Below are 24274 nucleotides of genomic sequence, written 5' to 3' on the forward strand. Positions count from 1 at the left end.
GTGCCAATCCTGAGGGGATCCCTATCGTAATTGTCTCAAAGAAAGACTCAAGTACCTTAATTGTGTATTTCTTCCTGAATTCACAGTGTAATTCTTCTCTCACAGATGCCGGTGGCCATCCTCTTTTCGCAACAAGGCAACGAATCAAAGCCCCGTCCTTCACTCTATTCGTTGTGCCACTACCAAGAAAGAGGACATGATTTACTAACTTACAACGTATTTACATTAAAATCGTCGACAAAAACCATAAATTCTAACCCTTTGTGGGGAAATCGAGTAAGTCTTCTGCATATAGACATTAATCCCGTAGATATAAAACATCCCACAATCTCTGCCATACTGGCAGCCGGTTATGTAGTCCAACCTTATTCGTAGCCAGAGTCAAATACAATAACATAGTGAGCCCCCAGGGCGAACCCCCAGAGCGACAACCCATGACTACGATTTCCAATCACTAAAGTATCCACTTCTGCACGAGTACAGGAAGATACCCTCTATTTTATTTTATTTAAATTACCACCGATCAAACTAACCCCAACCTCTCATCTCGTCACTCACCTTCTCTGATCGGCGTATCCGTCCTCAATTCACGTGCCTTAGTAACCTGGTCTCTCCCACAGGAGATCGCTGAAGTACGCTGTACGATAAACCCACATTTATACTCGTCACATCTTAATTAGAACACACGCGAAATTACCAACATACATCACCTGGTGAGTTCCCAAACACCAAGGACGGACTCAACCATCTCTCTTCCCGAGGACGCCACCTTGGTTAAGTATACCACTTCTCTCAACTTCAGGAAAGGTACCTGCGTTATACATAATTCACAGCGACGACGGACTGTCGCGCTCAACCCGGTAACGCCATCTTAGGTATGGTTAGAAAACTCAATCAAAAAATATCGTACTCAAACTACTTGTATTTTCTGTAATCACAGCCATTTACAATATTCAGAAAAAGGAAAAAAGAAAAACAATACTTTAAATAAAAATGTCAGTGTTATTTCACCATTGCTATACTCGTTATAGACATTGAAGAACCTCATTTACTATTCTCGGTCTCATTTACTTTAAACCATTGATCATAACGCGGCCACAAATTCACAGTTTGTTAGGGATTAGGTCGAATTCCTGTAGGATTTTATACAGCAATGGCAAGAGGCAGCCGCCTTACTTGCCACATAGTAAGACCATAATCTCTCCATCAGATCCTATGGGTAATATAAACTCATAGGTACCCAAATACGGTCTTTATCAATATATAACCTTCATAACTTGTGCTCAATTGATAATCAAAGAAGTATTTACAATACTTCATTTTAAACCTAAATCCTTTATCCAACATGCACCTACATCTTACTCCCACTAGAACTAAGTGGGCCTACAGAACACATTTCTTGATGCACAGACCAAAGACCACAATCACGGAAACGGACAGCCATCCACTTACAACATCATAGTCTCGCACTGCCAATTCTCTGGAGAATACCACTCCCAAACAACCGGATGACAGCACAAAACGTTGTCAAAATGACGAAACTCTACTCAACAAGCCAATTGTCACAACAGCTATATGGCCACTACTATCCTGCATGTGCATTGCACCAATATCATCGTAATACCTAAAATCCACCATGGTTTCATGATGTTCCATTGGATCTCTTCGTTCAAACCTCGTTTTACACTCTCCAAGGGAAAAATCCAAAAGGTTTCTCTTCTTTTTCGTATGATCTCCATAGGTGTCCCTACCTGACCTTTAACTTTTTCTAAAACACACCACTTAATATCTTTTTCAGTGTGGTGTTTAGCAAGAAAATGTTGGACAAGTGGAGCAGCGGCCTTGCTGGTGCGTATCGCAGATTTATGCTCGCCATACCTTACCCTGAACTCACGTGACGTCTCACCAATATAGGCTAAGTTGCACGGGCAAGTCAGAATATAGATTACATTCTTACTTCTACAATTTGTAAGGTCTTTAAGCTTCACATTGTATCCCTGATATACAATAGAGTACGTAACTACAGCGGAATCGCAGGCATGACAGGATTCACATCTGTGGTTTCCCATCATGATCGGAAGACCTGCTATAGTGGTCTGACGCATAGTATCCTGTGTACTAGGTTTGGTGTGAACTAAAATATCGCATAAGTTACGATTTCTGCGATAGGCTACCAAAGGTTGTTGTAACTGAATTTCGTCATCATTGGTGTTTAAAATTTTCCAATTCTTCTGGATAATGTTTTTTACCTTATAGTTTAAAGGAGAGTGATTGATTACACAAACACCCGCTCCTTCGAGGCCCGCTGTGCTCCCTCCAAGAGGGCATCACGATTATAGTACTTTGCCCTTTTGTATGCATGTCGAACCAATCTCTTGGGGTATCCCCTAGCTAACAATCTTGTTCTAAGAGCATCTCCATGTGTGTGATAATAGACATATTGGTACAATTTCTACTCACCCGTAGGAACTCACCAAACGGAATAGAGTCCTTCTGGATACTGGGATGGTAACTCTGATATTGTAAGATGGTATTTTTTGCCGTGGGTTTTCTGAACAAACTGACCCCCAGTGTGTTATTGAACCCTGAGATCAGGATGTCCAGAAACTCAACAGAATGGGCACTACTCTTAGCTGTAAAATTCAGATTGCTATCGCTTGCATTCAGCCACGTGATATACTCACTTAGGGAATCACTGCCTCCTTTCCAAATAAAAAAAATGTTGTCAATGAAACGCCTCCACGTTCTGACATTATCAGAAAATGGAGCCGCTTCATTGAAAACATTTTTGATTTCCCATTCTCCCATGGGGTGCGGTCAGTTCCCCAAGGATTCTCTAATAACTGGAACCAGTAGCGGCTGGCACAGATCGGGAGTTGGGGGCTGAGGGGGTACAGAAAAATAACATTACACTTACCTCCTTGCCGCGTCTCTCCTCGTGGTCCCTCTGCTCCAGCCGGAACAGGAAGCACCCAGGCTCCCCTAAGACAACCACAACACTGTAATGCAGCATTGTGATTGGTCTGAGCGCCATGTTTCGGCACTCTGATGGGGACAGGGAGCCTGGGCATGTTCTCCACCCAGGCTGTAATGCGGCCGGGCAAACATTCATGCGTATTTACAGAGTCCTTATCACTCCTCCCCCTGCTCCTTTGTCAGCAGAGAAGCCCCGCCCCACCCGCAAAGCTGCCGCAGCAGGGAATAATAAAATGATAATAACATTGAGTTATTATCATTTTATTTTTCCTTATTTACACTACTGAAAGCAGTTGGGCAACGCTCCTTCTCCTTAGTGGAGGAGCCGCCACTGACTGAAACCCAGAAAATGTATGAGAGTAGTTATGAACTGCTTCTACAAATAAAATTGCTAGCATTTTTCGGTCCTTGATGATATGAACGAAAGGTGTAGGTAACTCTCAACTCTGAGTGGTAGACTTTGAGGTGCTCTTTGGGGTGACCTCTGAATCTGGTCAGAAGAGTGGGATTGACAATGTGAATAAATAGTTCAGGGCAGGTCTATGAAATCAAGATAGTTAATTATCGTAACATGTATAAACCATACCTCCCCTAATTGTGGATAATTAGTAATGGTTGAAATGTAAGTCATAATAGGTTTTGTGTTAGGAGCCTGCGTGTCTCCCGTCTGATGTTTCCGGGGATCTGTCCCACCTGGACACTTTAAGCCAGGAAACAACCATGGGGCCGTCAATCAATATCAATATTAATCAGTATTTATTGTCAGATTGGATAATAGAAATCGCAAAAACAAAACACAATCAGTTTAACAATCGATATTATAAACATTACGTATTTAAATCCATCAGATTTTAAAAAGAGGAATTAAAAACCTTACATTCCCCTCTTACAATTAATGGTCAAATGATAACGTGTCATCATTACTTCAAGTTTCAATCTTATGTGCCATGCTGCAAATAAGAATTTAGAAAGAGCAAAAACCACAAGTGCGCTGTGTTGGTTATATAAATTCTCAATGTATTAACCCGATTAGATACCCCCTAATAACCAACAGAGAGGCGCAATCCATCTAGTTAGCAAAACAGAAGAGCAACACATTTTCCTCGGATTAAGGGAGCAACAAAATGCTGAGCACAAGTCAGACTTGATAGAAGAATGCGACCAAAATGATGTAAAAGCGGCATTTGGTATAACACCAGATCTGAACTTCAAACAGAGGGGTCACAATAATGAATTGGTTGATGCAGGCTTACCCAACGAGTAGCTCATGACCTACTAGTAACTCTCGAGCTACCTGTAAGTAGCTCTCCTCTGTGCAGGTCAGCCTATTTAATTAGAAGGTTTTGCTTGATTTAATTAATACGTGTATACCAAAATTGAAAAGCGTGTATTGGAGGTGAGAATGTGTGTATTTTTAGAACTTTTGTCAGAATCTGATGTTCGGAGAAAAATGTTGATTTTGCAAACAATATTTAATACTGAAATGACTGATAAAACATTTGGGTTCAGGGAGACATCCTACTCATATTACCTTGATGCTGGGGGCTTTGCAGCTGTGGCTCTTTTGTATTATTCATGTAGAGGCATTCCAAATTGAGAAAGCCTTTCTACATTACTGTTAAAAGCTCTGCATGAAGCATTAAGGTGATCACTGCTGACAACCTTGCATGGAGTGCCTACTAAGGTAATTGGATCTTATACGGTTACATTCCAACGCTAATACTATTAGAAGCTCGGGATGATTTTCATTGAACATAAGTAGCTCGTGCTGCAGAAAAGGTTGGAGACCCCTGGGTTAATGTGATCTAAGAATTCCTTAAATCGAAATACACATTTATGGGTCAAAAAAGCAGCAGATCAACTGCCAAGGGAGCCTAAGGATTTTCTTTCCAGGATGAGGCCCCAATGCCTGCACTTCAATCAATCAATCATTCAGGGTTGGTGAAGCACAACTACTCACCCGTGAGGGTCCCAAGGTTCTGGCGGGTGGTGGTTCGCTTAACAGTACCGACTAGTGCACTAGCAGGATGACTAAACAGGACATCACACCACCCAATAAAGAACCCATCTCCCCAACTCAGTGACCTGCTGCCTATATTTCTAACACAGACAACAACTCAAAGGATCACACAATCGTAGAAAGAATGCCACAAATAGCAGACAAGAGCGTTTCTCGTGTGCCATGTTTCCGCCTTGTTGTCTTGTGGTGACTGCAGGTTCCATTTCTCAGAACCTAGAGAGCAAAGTCATGTGCTGTGCTAGGGGCGAGGTCATGTCCTGTGCTTTGTGGTACCTGTGAAAACTCTGCTCTGAGCATCCATTGTTTCACACATGCTGCCTGTCAGTGTGTGTGCTGTGTGGTTCCACCAGCTGCCACAGCCACCCCCTTATATGTAACTACTAAAGACAAAGAGGTGAAAGCAACACTTACGGAAAGTGGTAATGGTTTTCTGCAGTGCAAGAGAGAAATAGAAAAATTGTTTTAAATGAATAGTAATCTTAGATGAACATGCATACTTCCTACAGACATAACATTCACCCCATCACAAATTAAGATATTGAAAAGTGCAGCACCACTAAAATACAGTCCAATTTGCTTTTGCTAACTCTCTTGATTTTTATTTAAAATGTAACTGAAAAAACATTAACAACTTTAAAGGTCGTCATAAAAAGAGAAAACACCTTGAAAATGTAGTTTAAAAAAAAAAAAAAATCTACTGAAAATAGCTACTTAAAAACCAACGGACCAACAGTAGTATTGTAACTCTACATCCAAGGTTTGCTGGACACAAATGGTACCTTGTTAATTTCTGGGGAAATGAATGAGCGACCAACCTTTTCTTAGATAATTCAGCAATGTTGTGCTCCAAATACTTTTCGCAAATATGAGTTCCGACGAAGAGACGGAAAAGATAGTGTGCCCGGGTTCCTACACTGTGAGTAAGGATCGCAATGTAACAACGGACTACTTCCATATCACTCAGACTGTATGAGACTTACGATTCCCCAGCATCCTGCACAATCAACTCATTATCCTCGGGGAAGGTCTCGAGAAAGAAAGAATCGTAGGATTGGGGGCAAAAAAGAAGCGAACATCCCCATCTAAAGACAAAGGAACTATTAAAATGCTTCATGCACATTGCTAATTGATTAATGCAAATCTGTGACTGTAACGATTTTTGCATAGTTATGGTTTTAACCCATTTGCCACACAATCCATCAAATGGTGAATAAATTGTAGATTTTAGCAACCGATTTTTTTTTTCTAGCTCCAATGAATCAAAAGTTACAGAAAAAGAACCACAAGTGGTGTCCTGCATGGTAAGATCCTTCGCAAAAGTTAATTGGTCACTTTTTCTGTTGCTAGTTGCTGTGTTCGGGTGTTAATGGTACTAATTACTTTGAACATTTGTAACAAAATAATACTGCCATTAAATGTGATGCTCTGTCACGTAATTTGCATTTTCGTGTGAGTTTGGTCAACCCTGCCACATAATTTGGTGCTCCATTGCTGCATAATTCCAGTGGCCATTATTATTCCTAGACAGTCTCGATCAGTGATGGCAATTGGCCATAGTTATATCCACATGTTTAATGGGCAGAGCTTTAACGCCTCACTACTGGACAGACCATCCACAACAAACTTTCTCCAGGCAACAATTACCAATGACCAGCCGCGGTCGGTAGTAGGAGTAACTGCAGGGCGGTGACGTGGGGAGGGGGAGGGGCAGGGTGGGGGGTAGTAAACTATGAATTACGGAGGTTTACAGGTAAATTAACATATAAATTAATAAAACGAATTTCGTTGCGTGCTCTGCTTCCCCAAATGCGATGCTGTGCACGCAACGAAATTCGTTTTATTAATTTATATGTTAACTTACCTGTAAACCTCCGTAATCCATAGTTTACTACCCCCCACCCTGCCCCTCCCCACGTCACCGCCCTGCTGTTACTCCTACTACCGATCGCGGCTGTCAATGACTGTCATTCAGGCTGAAAGAAAAGTGCTTGTATGTTTTTTTAAACTCTTTCCTACGATACTCACTTGGCAATACCACCTTATCTTGTGCTCTGAGGCGCTTTGGACTGGCTTGACGATTGCACTCTCCAGCCCTGCAAGATCTTTCAGATAAGCTGCTTTGTATAGAAAGCAGTTTGGGCTGGACTGTTCCGACTAGGGCAGGGCCTAGACTGATTTGCTTATGGTTGGGTCCAAACTGAGGCGGCATGGTGGGCAAAAGAAGGATGGGTTGGAAACTGCCCCCGAGCAATTGCCAGTTGTTCGACTTATTGCATGCATTCCTCCCATTGACCTTTGTGTGTTTGTCATAGAATGCAAAAACAACCAAAAAGTATGTCTTTCATATCTGTGCTTTCAGGACCTGGAACAATATCCACATGAACCTCAGGAGCCGTATTACAGAAGTGCACTGGGGGGGCGCAGCAAGCGTTTGCGCCTGGTTTATGCACCCTCGGGGCACTTTGATATTACAAAAGAGGCCGCAGACGCTTGTGTGTCCCATTCTGTAATACTGAAAGCACTGGTGCACATACAGAGCCAGCACTTCCTCAAGAGGGCGTTCCCTCATTTGTATGAGGGTGTGGGCCCATGTAAGCGAGGAAATTCCTGTGCCTCTGTGCCAGCGCCTTATAACGGATGCGCGCGCAGAGGCAAAGAAGCTCTCAGAAGGCGCAATGATAGTGCACCACCTAAAAGGGGTGCACTCTCAGTGCACCCCCTGATTGCAGCCCTCTGGAGGGAGGAAAGGGGATCCCATGGACACCCCAGACATCCCCTTGCAGATGGGTGCAGTCACTCACTGCACCCGCCTGCAAGGGGATCTCTAATCCTCTTTAGAAGTGCAGGTTGATGCCTCCTGCACTGTGAAAAAATGAAGCGGCTTCAAACACTCAGTTTTTCACATGAATGTGCTGCCCTGTTCGCGGCTGCCCTGGGGCAGGGCATTCACCCTAATATGGCGCATTTTTGTTCAAGATAAATGCGCCGTATGTATAATATGGCCCCTAAACTAGCCCAGCCCTTCTGCATGTGAGAACAGAGCTGAAGACTCCCCTTTCCAAAAAGCCCTTCCTTTCGATACAATAATATTCACCATCCAAGAACAGGACACCCTCTATAAACAAAATCCAGATTCAGGGCCAGGGTCACTGAAATTATGTGATTCTGCTGCCACCATTCTATTTTTTTTGCATACTTAAGGATTTTCTGCATTTGCTCCATAATCCACCATCTGCTGCATATTATAAAGTTTTTAACAAAAATACAATTTGTTTCCAGCTCAAATGGATCAAAAGTTACAAAAAATGTGTGAACACATTCGCTCGCAGTTGACTGCCTTTAGCAAAGGTTAATTGGTCATCTTTCAGTTGCCTAATTCTGTATTTGGTTGTTAACTAGTACTAATGAGGTGAAATATTTGCCCAGACAGTATTACCAAGTGTAAAAAAGACTAAATGTTGAAGTAATATTATAATAAAATGTGCCGCATTATACCGCATGTTAGAAATGGGGGTCTCTAGTTGGCAGAGGTAGGTACCTTTGTCCAAATAGGGACCCATTTTCTAGTCAGCTTCTAGTCAGGGTAAGGGGGGTACACTCCTAAAATAACCCCTGCTCACCCCCTTGGCATGAGCAGACAGGCTTATCTCAGAGGCAGTGTGTAAAGCATTTGTGAACACATACAGTAATACAGTGAAAACACTACATATGGACACCACCCAAGTTTAGAAAAATAAGTAATCTTTATATAAACCAACACAAGACCAAACGACAAAAATCCACAATACAGTTATCAAGATATCCTTAAAAATGGGTTATTCACTCAAATAAAGCTTGTAGCAACAATAACGACATCATGACAGATGAAAATCCCAAAATACGGAGCCGACCGCGAGGTGCGCTGCGTCGGGCCCGGAGTCAAAAGACCAACAAAAAACAGTACCTTGGAATTGATGAAAGCAAAGACGGTGCACGGCGTTGGGTAGGTGATGCTTCGTTGGCGCTTGCGGGGTCGGTTCCTTACGACCCTAGGGGAGGTGATGCCTCTGTTCCTTACTGCAGTGCAGGGGAGATGAGACGTTGGTTCCTTACTGTGTCGGGGAGGTGACGTCATGAATGGCGGCAAGGCTTCGGTTCCTTGCGACGATATGATGTCCATGGATTCGGGAGTCACCCGCGTTGAGGATCGGCTCTGCTTTGATGAAGCACCGGCGTCGCTGAAGTCGGGAGGGGAACAGCCATTACAACGCAGTTTTTACCACACGTTGCCATTACATCGCATGCGTTTCAACGCATGCGATGTTACAACGTGTGGTAAAAACCACGCATACCATTACATCGCATGTGCTTTTACAACGCATGCGATGTAATGTGTAATGGCGGCGGCGGCTATCCAAGTCGTTGTGAGGAAACTGAGGCTGTTTCCACACAACGACGTGCACCAAGCAGGAAGGAGGAAGCAGGAACCCGGAGCACAGACGGCGACGCTGGAGAGGAGAGAGGTAAGGGGGTTTGCGCTTGCGGTGGGGGTTACTTTTGTAGGGTTTAGGTTAGTGTAAAAGTACTGTTGTAAAGTTTGTGTTGTGTGTTTTTTTTTTTATAATGTTTTAGTGTGTTTTTTTGTAGTGTAGTGTAATGTAGTTTTGTAGTGTTTGTTTAGTGTAGTGTATTAGGGTTTAGGGTAGTGTAGTAGTGTTTATGTAGTGTAGTGTTTTAGGGTTTAGGGTAGTGTTGTAGTGTTTGAGTAGTGTAGTATTTTAGGGGTTAGGGTAGTGTAGTGTTTTATGGTTTAGGGAAGTGTAGTAGTGTTTGTGTAGTGTAGTGATTTAGGGTTTAGGGTAATGTTGTAGAGTTTGTGTAGTGTAGTGTTTTAGGGTTTAGGGTAGTGTAGAAGTGTTTGTGTAGTGTAGTGTTTTAGGGTTTAGGGCAGTGTTGTAGTGTAGTGTTTTAGGGGTTAGGGTAGTGTAGTGTTTTAGGGTTTAGGGTAGGGTAGTGTTGTAGTGTTTGTGTAGTGTAGTGTTTTTGAGTTTAGGGTAGTGTAGTGTTTTAGGGTTTAGGGTAGTGTAGTAGTGTTTATGTAGTGTAGTGTTTTAGGGTTTAGGGTAGTGCTGTAGTGTTTGTGTAGTGTAGTGTTTTAGAGTTTAGGGTAGTGTCGTAGTGTTTGTGTAGTGTAGTGTCTTAGGGTTTACGGTAGTGTTGTAGTGTTTTAGGGTTTAGGATACTGTTGTAGAGTTTTAGAAGTGTAGTGTTTTAGGGTTTAGGGTAGTGTTGTAGTGTTTGTGTATTGTAGTGCATTAGGGTTTAGGGTAGTGTAGTGTGTAGTGTAGTGTTTTAGTGTAGTGTTGTGGGGTCGTGCAGGGTAGTGCAGTGTTATTGTAGGGAGAGGGAGAGGCCTGGGGGCGGGGGAGGGTTGTGTAGGGGTAGGGTAGTCACTTACCTTGCAAACTTTCACCACAAGTATAGCTTTACCACGCATGCCTTTGCATTGTAATGGCATGCGTGGTAAAGACATAGTCATGTTAAAAATTTGTGTTGTAATGGCATGTCGTTGTCATTGACATCGCGTAGTAATACCCACGTTGTAATGGCATGCGTGGTATTAGAATGCGATGTAATGACATACATCCAAGTCGGGACTGCGGTGCGAGTCGGGACGGTGCGTCGTGGACGTCACGAGCGGTGTCCTTGGCTCCGGTGCAGGCAGCGGCTTGATGACGGCTTCGGAGTCGATGCGGCACGGCTTCAGCAGGCGTCGAGCCTACAGTGCATGTCGGGGCGGTGCATCGTGCTCTTCACAAGCGGTGCCCACGGCTTCAGTGCAAACTACAGATTCACTCGCCGGCGTCGGTGTTGCAATTTCCTTCTGTAGCAGCTGAAACAGCAGTTCCAGATGCAGAGAGACAGAAGGGATGAAGTATTTGTGTCCCTGAGACTTCAGAACAGGAGGCAAGCTCAGTTGCAAGCCCTTGGAGATCTCCCTCAAGCTGACAAGGCAAACAGCAAAGTAATTTTCTCATTTCCTTGGCAGCAAGCAGCCATTGCAGGCCAACCCCCGACAGCAAATTGCACAGGGGCAGTATTCTCCCTCAGCTTCTCCGGCTCTTCTCCTTGGCAAAGGTTTCTCTTGATTCCCAGAAGTGATCTAAATGTCTTGGGTCTGGGCCCCTCTTTTTATACCCAAAAATCCTTTGTTCTCTGAAGAAAGAGAGTGTCTGTACCTAGCCAAAACCTGTTCTGTCTTCACTGGTGCAGCTTCCTGGTAGGAGGTGGAGACAGCATTGTTGTAGGCAAACCAGGCCCATTCAGGTGAAAAGGAAATCTCCTCCCCTACTCTAAATGCAGCCCAGGTCTATTCAGCCTAGCCCTGACTCATCAGACTTCTGGAGCTACTGCCTCCCTCCATCCCCTGTCATCCAAAAGCCAGACATGCAATACAAAAACCTAGCAGAGGCACACTGGATGGTTATGCAAGAAAATACCTACTTTCAAAAAGTGTTATTTTCATCACAGAATGTACAAATCACCCTTGCTAAAAGATGCACTTTAACATTCTGAGTTCAGGCATACTAAATTTTACTTGTTCCCAGGGTCAGTTATGTTTATAAGATGTTATAAACAAACTCCCCATTCTGTCCTATGGGAACAGATAGCCTTGCAATAGTGGAAAACTAAATTGGCAGTATTTCACTATCAGGACATGCCACACACATCAGGGCATGTCCTACCTTTCACATACAATGCACCCTGCCACACAGGGGTACCTTAGGCCTACCTTAGGTGTGACTAATATGTAGAAATGGGAACGTTTAGGGACTGGCAAATGTGTGCACTTGCCAAGTCGACATGACAGTCCCAGACTGCACACAGGCTCTGCAATGGCAGGCTTGAGTCACATTTTGCAAGCTGCTTCTGTGGGTGGCACAATCAGTGCTGCAAGCCCACCAGCATCATTTGATTTACAGGCCCTGGGCACATATAGTGGACTGTACTAGGGACTGCAAGTAAATCAACTAGCCAATCATGGAAACCCTAATCCATAACACAATTTACAAAAGAGAGCATATGCACTTTAGCACTGATCAGCAGTGGTAAAGTGCCGAGAGTCATAAAACCAGCAACAACAGGTCAGAAAAAATACAGGAGGAAGGCAAAAAGTTCTGTGATGACCCTGCAAAAAGGGCCAAGTCAATCACTGCATAATTTGCCTTTTCTTTTTTTTTTATTACTCTTTTTATTGAACTTATGCAATATATTCAACATGGGTACAGTTCCATCAGATCACTAACAGAGGGCACAGCAAGACAAATCATACAGGATAACAAGGATGAAAGGAGGAAGTTATGGTGAGGGGGAGCCATCACTTTCGGGATCGTCTGGTGGGGCAGATATGTAACCACGGTATGCGTTCCAGGGAGACCAAATCCTGGCCCACTTTCGGGGGCAACCCCTAGCTGCGTAAACTGTCTTCTCTCTAAGCATACACCAATCGAGTTCGGTTTCCAATCTATGGCCCTTGGGGCTTGCGTAGCCCCCCAGAGTTGAGCAATGTTCGTTTTGGCAATCATGCAACCCAGTGTGACCCATTGTATAGCGTGTGAGCCCAGGTCAGTAGGTTCCCAGATATTGAGGAGGCATCTAGGAGCTTCTGGGTGTATAGTAAGCTCGAGTACCTGGCTCATAATGCTATGGATGTCTCGCCAGTAGGTCTGTATAGGGTCGCAATGCCAGATTATATGAGTGAACGTGCCCGGCTGTGTGCATCCCCTTCTGCAATAACCGTCGACTGAACTACCCATGTGTACCAATTGGGGCCCCGTGATGTAAACTCGGTGTAGGATTTTCAGCTGAACAAGGCGGAGACACGCCGAGATGGCGACAGTTTTAGGGGAGGAAACCGCAGCCTGCCAAGTCTTATCGTCTAATTCTATACCGTCCCTTGCCCATTTTTCTCGCAGAGGCGCCAGTGGGTCATCCATATTATTGATGAGTTTCCTGTATGTTAGGGAGATGGCTCTATCTGGCAAATAGCCGTCTAGCAGCCTATCCTCCAGTGGTGTATAATCAGGTGGGAGGGCGTCGTGGGGCAGTGTTGCTAGTAGTGCGTGGCGTATATGCAGATAGCGGAAACGCTCTGAGTCTCCCATGGTATACTGAAGCTGGAGGGAGTCAAAGGATTTAATCCCTTTTGCATCCCACATATCTCCGACACGCGATATGCCAATCAGGTCCCATTTCTGAAATCCCCGCGTGTTGCCCAAGTACCCAAGTTTCTGAGAGTCCCACAGGGGTGTGAAAAGGGTCCGTTTATTGGTCCAGCCCATGGAGGCGGTCGCAGTGTGCCAAATGTGGACGGAATGCTTGGTGGGGCCAGTGAGAGGGTACCTATTTGGTTTGGAGTAAAGGGCCCTTGCAAAGGTGCCGTTAGGGAGGAGGTGCCTATCCATATTGAATGCGGGGTCATCGGGCCGCCCATATGTGCAGTGGTTTATTGGTGTTAAGTGTGAGGCCCAGTAATATTTTCTAATATCAGGCACTCCTATCCCCCCCGTCGAACCAGTGGAGGGTGAGTTTCTTGAGAGAAATACGAGGCCTCCCATTCCATAGAAGCTCTCGTTGTAATCCCTCCATTTGTTGGAAATAAGAATTTGGTACTGGATCTGCTGAGTTCTGGAGGACGTAAAGAAAGCGGGGTAGGGACATCATTTTGAAAAGGGCCGCTTTGCCTAATAAGGAGAGGGGGAGTGACTTCCAGTTTGCGATATCTTGCTTCAGTCGTTGTATCGGGGGAGCGAGGTTTCGGGTGAATCGGAGGGTTTTATCTAGTGAGATAAAGATACCCAGATATTTGAAACCATCTGGGACTACCGGTATAGGACAGTTTCGGGGTATTGGAGGGGCCTCACCACTCAAGACGTAGAGGAGTGACTTCTGCCAGTTGATGCCAAACCCAGAATACCTACCAAAGACAGAAAGGATATCGAATACTGCAATGAGGGATCTTTTGGGAGAAGTGAGGTACAAAAGGATGTCGTCCGCGTATAGGGAAATTCGGTCTTCCCAGTCTGCCGACCACTGCAGCCCACGGATCATTACATCCATGCGGATCCAAGCCGCCAGGGGTTCGAGGGCCAAAGCAAATAGCAGAGGGGATAGGGGGCATCCCTGGTGGGTCCCTCGACTGAGCATGAAAGGATCAGACTTCCTGTTATTCACTACCACCTGAGCCATTGGGGAGCTGTACAGCAAACGTATCCATTTAATAAATCCGGGCCCAAATCCCAGCTTATTAAGCACTGCGAATAGGTAGGGCCATTCGAGCGAATCGAAGGCCATCGTGGCGTCTAAGGAGACCACCACAGCGTCCTCGCGCAAGGTCGGCGCCCTGCCCAATACCCCGTGCAGTCTGCGAAGATTAAGTGCGATGTTTCGCCATGGCATAAATCCCGATTGATCGGGGTGCACTAGGCCGCTTATGACCTTGATCAATCTATTGGCTAGTACCTTAGCTAGTATCTTGGGATCAGCATTCAATAATGAGATGGGCCTATAAGAGGCACAGTCAGTTTTAGGTTTCCCTTCCTTATGAATCGCGACGATAGTCGCTATTCTCTGGTCCAGGGGAAGGGATCCCTGCTCAAGGCTGGCCTCAAACATTGATTTCAGATGGATTGCTAATTTGTCAGGGCGAAGTTTGTAGAGTTCGATGGGGAGGCCATTAGGGCCCAAGGCCTTGCCTGGCCGGAGTGTCCTAATTGCAGTTGCGATCTCATCCGCTATAAGAGCGCTGTCCATAAAGGCACAATCGCCATCCGATAGTACTGGTAAAGAAATGTCCCGCAGGAGTTCAGAGGAGTCTGCTTCGCTATGTGGCACCCTTGAGCGGAAGACTGCACGGTAGTTGGCTGCGAAGTGGTCGACTATTTCTTGGGGATCCACTACGGCTAATCCCCCAGAATCTCTTGGTTCGGGAACTAGTCGGCTAGTGCGCTCCTTTTTGTCCAGCCAGGCGATTAATTTCCCAGCTTTGTCACCCCAGTCGTAAATCCGCCCCAGTCTGCACTATCCTAGTGTCTTGGCACGATCGGTGACTAGGGCACGATACTCCTCCTGTCGGAGGTGAAGGGCATGTAGGGACTCCGGCGTAGGATCAGGGTCAAGATCGCTCTCCAGACGGTAGATGTCCTGTTCTATATCGGAGACCTCCGCTATCTTGTCTTTTTTGGATCCTGCTATTAAGGAGAGGGCTTCGCCCCGTACCACTGTTTTGAAGGCTTCCCACAGCGTCTGCAGGGAATCTACCGAGGTTTCGCTATCGAGGAAGTAATTATCAATGGCTTTAATGAGACTGGCCCGCGTCTTAGAGCATTTGAGATGCCAGGGGTTAATCGGGCGATGCGTCCCACCGGGGTGTCATCAAGGACAATGTGGACCCAGAGGGGAGAGTGGAATTTGCCTTTTCTTGGCGTATAATTTTGTCAACCCTGCCACATATTTTGGTGCTCCCTTGCCACATAATTGCAGTGGACCTGATCATGATTCAGGCCTCTGATCCTTGTCCAGCCCACCGTTGCTCTCTAGCTAGGACACTTCACCCCAAATAAACAAACATAAATGTTAGTGTCATCACATTGGGAAACCCATGTTCTCATAATGTGCCCTAAAGCCATGGGTGTCACCTTCCTTTTGAGTGCCTTTATTGATCTTTAGAGCAATGCCAGCCTCCCAGGTACTGCCTGAACGGACAAATAGGCCACTCAGACCAATTAAAACGCTGCCCCTGCAGCGGCGTGATTGGCTGGGAGAGTCTGGGAGCAAGGATGCTTCCGGTGGCAGAGAGTAAGGAGACGTGGGGCGGCGGCGGAGAAGGTACGTTTTCTTTTTCTTCATACTTCCCCCGGCCCACAACTCCCGTACATACCCCTTCCCCCATGTATTGCTTTGGAGTTGCCTGCCCCCTTTCTTTGCTAATGCTTGTTTATAAATAGAACTATGCGTATATAAGGCCAGCATGGAATTTCATTTTCTCCGGAGTAATTTCAGTAATTCTCCCATTACCATGGGCGTAGGAAGTGTGGGGGACGCGGGGGATATATCCCCCCCAGATTTTGGAGTGTGGGACACGGGGGACAAGGGTGGGGGGACGAGGGGACAAAGGAATTTCCCCTCTCCCTTCTGTTATCTCAGGGCCATTACCACTCGAAAGCGCTACCTAATGGCCCTGCACTTGACCTGCCTGGAGTCAGAGGCCAACCGCCCTCTGCCTTTTGTTATGCTGCAGGAAGGCTCAGCCGTTCTGGGAAGGGGAAAGAACGGAGAAAAAATAAACGCTGTCTCTTTTCCTTCATGGCAAGGACCGTGTCCACTACTCCTGATCTCCCTCTGGCGGCTGCCCTCCTCTCTTTATTCCTCCATCTCTTTCTGTCTCTGTCTCGCTCCTGCTTACGTGCTGATTTCAAGAGGCAGCTCTTAAGGTACTCTCTCTTGCCTCTCCTTTTCTTTATTTGTTCCCCTGTGAAATTGATCCAAAAAAGGCTGAACACTTTGGCTGTAAATGTCCTCATTTTCTGACCGTTTTCTATTGAAAAGAAAAACCTCGGAATGGAGAGAAAAAATAGTTGAATACCTAAATAAAGCAATACAGAGTGGTCAGCAGACAGGCCAGACTGTTATTTACACCCACACACATTAGCGCCACTTTACAGAGTTTGCCAGTGAAAGCGCTACTTTCTTTTTATCTTCTTTCTTTGAACAACATGGTTTTCCCAGGGTGGGTAAATGCGCCATTCCTAAAGGGATTGCAATACCTGGTTGATGGGTAGGGTGGAAACGTTTAGTATGATCGTTTTCAACTTTTTAATTATTTTAGCGCGGCTCTGTGTTTGGGGATGTGGTCTTTTTTAAACCAAACTGCATACATTTTGAAAGGATATAAGCAATGGACATTGAAAGGGGTCCCTTCCTGGTCCTGTAGCCATGTCTTGAACTTTTCAGGCAAAATCACTTACTGATTTCTGAATAATGAGTTTAGAACCGTTAAAGTAACCATGTTTTTTTCTGATTACAGTTCACATGCTTTGCTTATTCTTGCATTCCCTATGAGTGTTTGCTTTTTCCAGGGTGTTATTCATTTTTTTTCAGGCAGCATTTTACTGTTGTCTAGTGCATAATTTGAATTTAGTCGCAGCACAATTGAGTTGTGCTGAAGGCAGTGCGAGTTTCTCTCAGTGGGGCAGTATGGTGTTCAGTGTGGGAGAGAATGTGGCACTCTGGCCAGAGCTGCTGAATTTGGAACTGGAGAACCATGTTCAGACCTTCATGACCAGTTCACCATACCACACTCCTCCTGACAGAGCTTATTCCGATGATACACCTTAGAATGCCCGATAGACCTTAGAAGCCCAGGTGTCTTAGCACCCGCAGGTGGACCTGTCCACCACAATCCATACTGCAGTTCACTTCCAGTCTTACGGGCAGGCATATGAAGGAGCACATCCTAGATCGACAGTGAATCTGTCACTGAGGTCACAAGACCCTTGAGGCCAGTCCACCTCACCCATTGGTACCTCCATTGGCCTTTTTCCAGCACTAGCAGTGCAACTTGCCAGGGGTTGGCAATGTAGGATTTGCATGCACACCAAACTTAGGGGGTGATTATAATGGCAGTGGGACCGCCACGTCACCCTGTCGGTGGCGGTCCCACCGCCATTGGTGACTGCATCACAGCCCGCCATATTACAATGGCGGGTGGTTACCTGGCGGTCGGAAAGACCAACCACCGCGCACCCGACGGGCTTCTTGAGCCCGCCGGTGTGGTGGAGGGGCTCGTGGTTCCTACAATGCTGGTGGTGCCTACCATGCACCGCAGCAGGGATTACGATGTCCCTTACCCGCCATCTTATCAATGGCGGTTCACCTGCCATGGAAATGCTGGCGAAAGGGACATTGGGGGCCCGTAGCAGGCCCCTTTACCCCTGGCCCTCAGACATGGGTCCTGGGGGGCATCTATGATGCCCCACAACATATCACTGCACCATGTGGCAGGCACCGATATATTTAACATGTTCCTTTTTTTTTAACTTTGCGGCGGATGATGCAGCCAGCAGCACCTGCTGCAATGTAAAAGATAGGCACTGCGAACACAGTAGTGGCAGTCGCATTGTAATGCCTATCGTGGGGCCTCCACCTTGAAGGCTAGCCGTCCCATTCCCCGATTCGATGGCGGTGGTACTGAAGTCCGCCTGCCATCGTAGTCAGCCCCTAAATTTGCATTTTATGAATATGATTCAGCGGGAAATAAATTGATGTTTGCAATTTAATTGACTTTGCTTGGCCTCTTATCTATGAGATTTCCTTGTTGAATGTGCATTTACATTATACATTTTTGGTTGTATGAATTGATTGCATACTACACTCTCCTACAGGTATTAATTTGAGTGTCATTAGGAGTGTCTGGGACCAATTGTTTTCTTAGGAATTGTTTTCTTTACTAACCTTTGCAAAGGGCCCTAAACTTCACAGCAACACAAGTCACATTTCTTTTAGTAATTCGGGATCCGTTTGAGCTACAAAATAGTTTTGGAGGAAATCGTTAGATTATGCAGCAGGTATTATGTGGCAAATATGATACAGCCATAGTTAAGTGGAAAACATTTTTCCACTTAATTTTGCCCCAACATTGTAGTTGATCAATTTGTAAGTTCCCCAAACCCAAAAGTCGAGTTTGGGCACAATTTGCATTTTAAAAGCAGCCCTATAACACAGGGCTACTTTTAAACTGACCTCAGGCTTCAGCAGTGCACACATGCAAGCGCAGAAAGGGCTGCTGGCCTCTAAACTGCCATGGCTTATTATATTCTAGGGACTTAAAAGTAGTTCTGATCCCCCTGCCCTATTATGTACTAGGGCCTTATAGGAGAGGTCATGCCAATCATAGGGGTACCCTAACCCATAGTGCACCCTAGTGTATGTAGGTGTTTTCACTGTATTTTTAAGTGCCTCTTACAGAATAGCACTGGCTGTTTAGGCAGAGGCCAGGGTCAGTCAGTCAGGTACCACCAGTACCAGTCAGCAAAAAGTTGGAGAGTGCCCAGGGCGGCTTTGCAACACTAGAGAAACACAAACTCAGAATGTAAAACATAACACCATGGTGGGGGGGTTTTCTTCAATAATCAGAATTGATTTCTATCCTAATTAACGCATTTTCCAACATTAGGATAGGGAAAGACTGGGGAAAAATCATAACGTTCTAATCTATACATTGAAGTTTTTATGCAGCTCTTTGATGACGGTTAATAGCTCACTGTTCAATGTTAGGATTTTAACTTATAAACTTCAAATAACAAAAGAATATCTCAGACAAAAGCAGTAACTCACTGACCTATTGAATTAAAACATTCACTAGACAAGCCTTCGATCTCTCTCAAAAAAAGAACATTAATCACCAAAGTTATCTTCACATTTTTATTGTTGCCTGAAAATTGCTGGTGACCAGGAATGCAGCAGCAGGTACTTTTCAAACCCTAATGCACTTGCAAACACGACGCCCCCACCCTAAGTCAGCGGCCTTTGTTTGCTTTGTGCATTAAGATGCAAGATTCATATATATGTTTTTTTTAAACATTTGGTCTCATTACTATATGAATGTAAATAACAATAAAGCATACATGCAAACTGTATCTACATGCCTGCTTTTCTCAATATTTCACTTCGAAAGTATGCGATTGTATTTGTTTAACGGGCGGTGATTTGTATAGGGTCACTGGAAAGTGCACAAGGTTGTCCCTGTCCCCCCCAGAATTTTAGTGTCTCCTACGCCCCTGCCCATTACCCTTTGTCATGGAATTATCGATAATATTGCGATTACGCCTGCTCATGTAGTTAAGAATTATGTGGAGGGAAATAAATCCTACCGCGAGAGCACATTTAACAAGCACGAGCGGCTGCTCACAATGCTGTTTATGCTCCATTGCATTTAGAGTTATTTATTAGCGCAAAATATATCCTCGCATCCACTTGGGATGCCATGGGGTATTTTTGTGCTAAGAAAATAGTGCTAAATGCAGAATTCTTCTTTTTGTGTAATTCCGCATTAACACACTGAATTTTTAGGTAATTATGTGTGATTGCACTACACGGAAATATGTGACTTATGACCAGCCCTAGTTTATATGTCTATATCATTGTAAAATGTATGTAACAGTATGTGTAATTCGTTATATTACAATTTTATATGGTTGAATGCTTTCCTTTTGATGATGTTGAACACGTATTGATTTATTTATATTCGCCTCACGTAGACTGTATATACATTACTTGAAATCTTTGTGTTAGTATATATCCTAGCTAGTGAAAGAATGTTTGCAGCTGTATGCGAAGAAACCTTTGTCCATCACCCCTTCCATGGAAATTGCCCTATATTTGATGCTTGTTGGGACAATCTACTGCCCCACTGCTAGTCAAGCTCTATGTGACCACAGAGTATTCCTTTGTCTTAGGACCAGCCCAGGTTTATATTGCAGAGCCTTAACAAACTTGTACATGCGATGCTACAGAAATATTCTACTAATAATATGCCCCAGGAGATTTTTTTGGCTTCTTGGAGCATTTCAGTCTGCTGTGTGGACTGCTAAAATGCATGAAAAAAGGCACTAGGGTAGTTCCACCTTTGTTTATGTTTGCAAGGTGGACACAAGAAAAATGCCATAACAAGTGGCTATTTCGAGCATTGCGGCTTCTGTCCAGTCGTCATGACAGAATCTTCAGATATCCACACGGATATGTCTTTTACGTAGCAGCTATCATAACAATGTGGCATCTGTGCAACTGTAAAGTTATTGATTTGCTTTCAGAGGAGCATATTTCTACTTAGCAGTTGAATCCAGTTGAAGTAAGGGCTCTTCAATGAATTGCACTGGATGATCTGATGGCACCGAGTGCGCTATTGAAGTTTACAGTACAAAAAATTAAAACGGCAAATAACCTGAGCGACAAACACAAAATACCTAATACAATGCATGCCACTTTCCATCCCTCTCCAGGGGCTGTAACTTTACCAGGTTGCAAACGAGAAACTCAGATAGGGTAGCACAAAACAGAGAATGGACAGATGTGAAACGTAAAAAGGCCTGGCCCTCAAGATCAGGCCAGTGTCCCTGAAATGTTGCACCCAAAAGAGTCCCAACCACTAACGTAGATAGTAGTGCCATTTCTGTCCTACAGTGAAAAGCAAAGGTCAGGAAGAGGAAGCAATCAATAAATACCTACATCTTAGTCACAGGAAATAGACCAACTTGCTCCAAGGTAACGTTTGGAATGATATATGTTACAAATAGTGCTAACAATAAGGTGAGTGGTACCCTCAGGCTTAAATCGTCTTTGACCAGAGATGCGTATACATTATTTTATGCTTCAGTACCAATACAGGATTCCTGAGACTGAGGATTAATTATTAATCAAGACCCTACTTCCCTGTTAAAATACTCCATTTATTTGCCTTTGAGTAGCTCAATGTTTTCTGGGCTAATTTTTCAAAATCCTTTACGAAGCTACATCAATGGAGGAAAGTCCATCCTGATGATGCTTAAGGCTAGTATTGGTGTACTTGGACATGTATCTTATGATAACATGTCTTCACCATGGGAGGAAAAAAAGCAGTAAATCCAACAACATGTTATCATGACAGTAAAGCAAAAGAAAAGAATATGCAAGGGTAGTTGGTGAGTAACTCTATGTCTTTATGTCAGGCTTCAGTATCCAAACAACAAGTACTTCCTAAACAAAAAACGCCATAAATAAGAAATTAAAATGTAATTTTATCTGCAAAGTGAATTAATGAAAGAATGCATACTGGCTTTTACTTACAAAATGCCGAGACCCCAATAGGCAACCCTTTCAACCAATTGCAAACCCTGAAAAATATATGAAAGCTACTGGCTTTAGGGGACTGAAACAAAGCCCTCTCTCTTTCTGTATGGCTTTCGATTCACCAAAATGTCTAGGGCAGTGAAGGTGGCATCACACACCCTTTGACTTCACTGACATCACAGGAAATGTTCCCAATGTTGTTATGAATTGATGACAAATCACCTTTGACCGTGATGCTGTCAGACAAATTGAAATCATTGGTAAGAACACAATAATAATTGCACAATTAGCATAATGACGCAACAGTTACTAATGCACATGTGTGGTCGTTTAGATACCACTATATTGTAGGTAGGGTACTACCATGATATTTCTAGGGATCAGTCTTCACCTACCCCTGTACAGCCATTATAGCCTAACAGTGTTGTATATAAATAGAATCCTAATATAGCTAGGCAAAACAATTGTATGTAATTTCTTCATTTCTCGCCTGCAAATTATGAATTTCATACTATATATTATATGAAATTTGTAATCTATGTTATATTGTACTCAGAGTGTATCGCCTTTTGAAACCCAACTGTCGTGTAGAGGAGTATATGTAAGAAACAATAGAGTCATGCTACTTGCCATCTTATAAAGTAGTACCTGCTCCATAAGGCTGTTCCATGGCCCATGGCTCATCCAAAAGTGCAGCCCCTGCATTGAGTGTACAGTGCAACCTCCTACGGTGCGTCTCCAGTCTTCGAGTCCCAACTCCAACCTCCAGTACCCAGCACAAGCCTCAAGAGTCCCAGTGGCAGCTCCAGCATTCAACGCAGTGCTTAATTTGAGCCGGTGGTTTCCGGTGCTCGGCACCGGCACTTAATTGTCTGCACCGGCACTTGTGACAGCTGCTAGGTGTTTGTGTAACTTGGAGATGAGTAGCGCAGCAGTTGTTTAATAATTGAAAAGAATTAATGCATGTTGCCCATTCCATTCTTTTAGCTTTTGGTGCATTTAACAATCTGAATTGCCTCAGTTGTAGCAGTGTGATGGTTAGTAGTTGTGTAGGTACCGTCACCGGCAGCAGTGGCAGGTGCTATGATTGGTGCGAACTGCAGTGGCCTCCTGACAAGGGCACTGGCACCTATTTATTTTACAAATTAAGCACTGATTTAACTCATGGTGCAAGTGCTCCAGGATCAGCCCCAGGCCCATATTTCCAGCACTAGCCCCAACGCCTGGTGCAATCTTCCCAGGCTCCATCCAAGCCCCAAAGCCGTCTTCAATGAGTGCATTGTGGTTTGGTGTACTCCATGTGGTTCACTGGACCTCTTACTTTACCACACTCAGAAATACCTTTAGCTTACCTATCTACTGTCATTAGAACTTTGAAATACTTTTGCAGTTCAACCATTTTGTATATGATGTTAAAGTCACATACTGCAGTCAAATGTTTCTTAACACAATGAATGAGGAGTAAACTGACGGTTACAATTCACTACCATTAATCATGCATGCCACTGACGCACTGAAACAGACAGCAAACATCCCTCATTACACAATATACTTCAGGTATCAGTCATCCCACAAATACAGTAGTACGGTCACTCTTCACCGCTTTTGCGTGCAGTGTTGCTTCTCTATACTTGTATCCCAAAATGTATGCTTGAAAAGTGCATATTCACCGCAAGGTGTTCCTTTGAGAGCACTTATGCTTACTATTGCCCCACTCAATGACCTTTGTTTTATTAACTTCTGAGACATAAATGTTGGCTAGATTCAAACCTATTGCTATGGGGTCAAACAAACATACCTGCAGTGATTGAAACTGCTAACCGATCTGTCCAGTTCATAGTAATGCAACATCAACACTTCCAGAAGAATTATTATACTAGTAATGGACAGTAGTAGCACTTTTCTGCAGAGCGACTGTACCTTTAATGGAACTGTATTAGCCCCTTTTAGCAGGGCTGCCATGCTAATATCATATTGGGACAGTACCAGAGCTTCTCGGCAGATGTTGAATGGCTAGTTCCATGCGTCAGTCTCCCATTTCGAGACTTGGAATGTCCAAAACACCTGTTCCTGCCTGTTAAATATCTCATTTTAGAATATAAAACATGCAGAAGACAGCAATCATTTTAAAATCACACTGTAAGTGTGTATAAATGTGGCGCAGTGGCCAGAGCTGTAAACTCGGGAGCTGGGGATCTGGGTTCAAATCTTGGCGTCGGCGCAACATCCTGTCATTCTGGGGAAATCACTTAATCTCCCTGTACCCATGGACAGCGCCTCGATACCTTCATGGGTGATAAGCCGCGCTATACAAATCTACAAGCGAAACGAAACTAAACAAGCTGTCTTTCATGAGATATCAGCACACAGAAACTGAGCTCGACCACCACCCTCTTCAACCTCACTCTTCTTTAA

At 44.4% G+C, this 24274-nt stretch overlaps 1 protein-coding gene across 2 annotated transcripts in view; it reads right to left on the reverse strand.

The window, feature by feature from the left end:
- The window catches only part of BIN2 (bridging integrator 2), a 210956-nt gene that overhangs the window by 178544 nt on the left and 8138 nt on the right, over positions 1-24274 (reverse strand). The window contains exon 2 of one of the 2 annotated variants that reach the window (XM_085654492.1): positions 56-179. The exons of the other annotated variant lie outside the window; for it this stretch is intronic. The gene's annotated coding sequence lies outside the window, so the exon portion shown is untranslated. The remainder of the gene's footprint in view (positions 1-55; positions 180-24274) is intronic. 2 annotated transcript variants of the gene reach the window in all.

The sequence above is a fragment of the Triturus cristatus genome, chromosome 4_1 (genome assembly GCF_964204655.1).
Source record: "Triturus cristatus chromosome 4_1, aTriCri1.1, whole genome shotgun sequence".
Taxonomy (NCBI): Eukaryota; Metazoa; Chordata; class Amphibia; order Caudata; family Salamandridae; genus Triturus; species Triturus cristatus.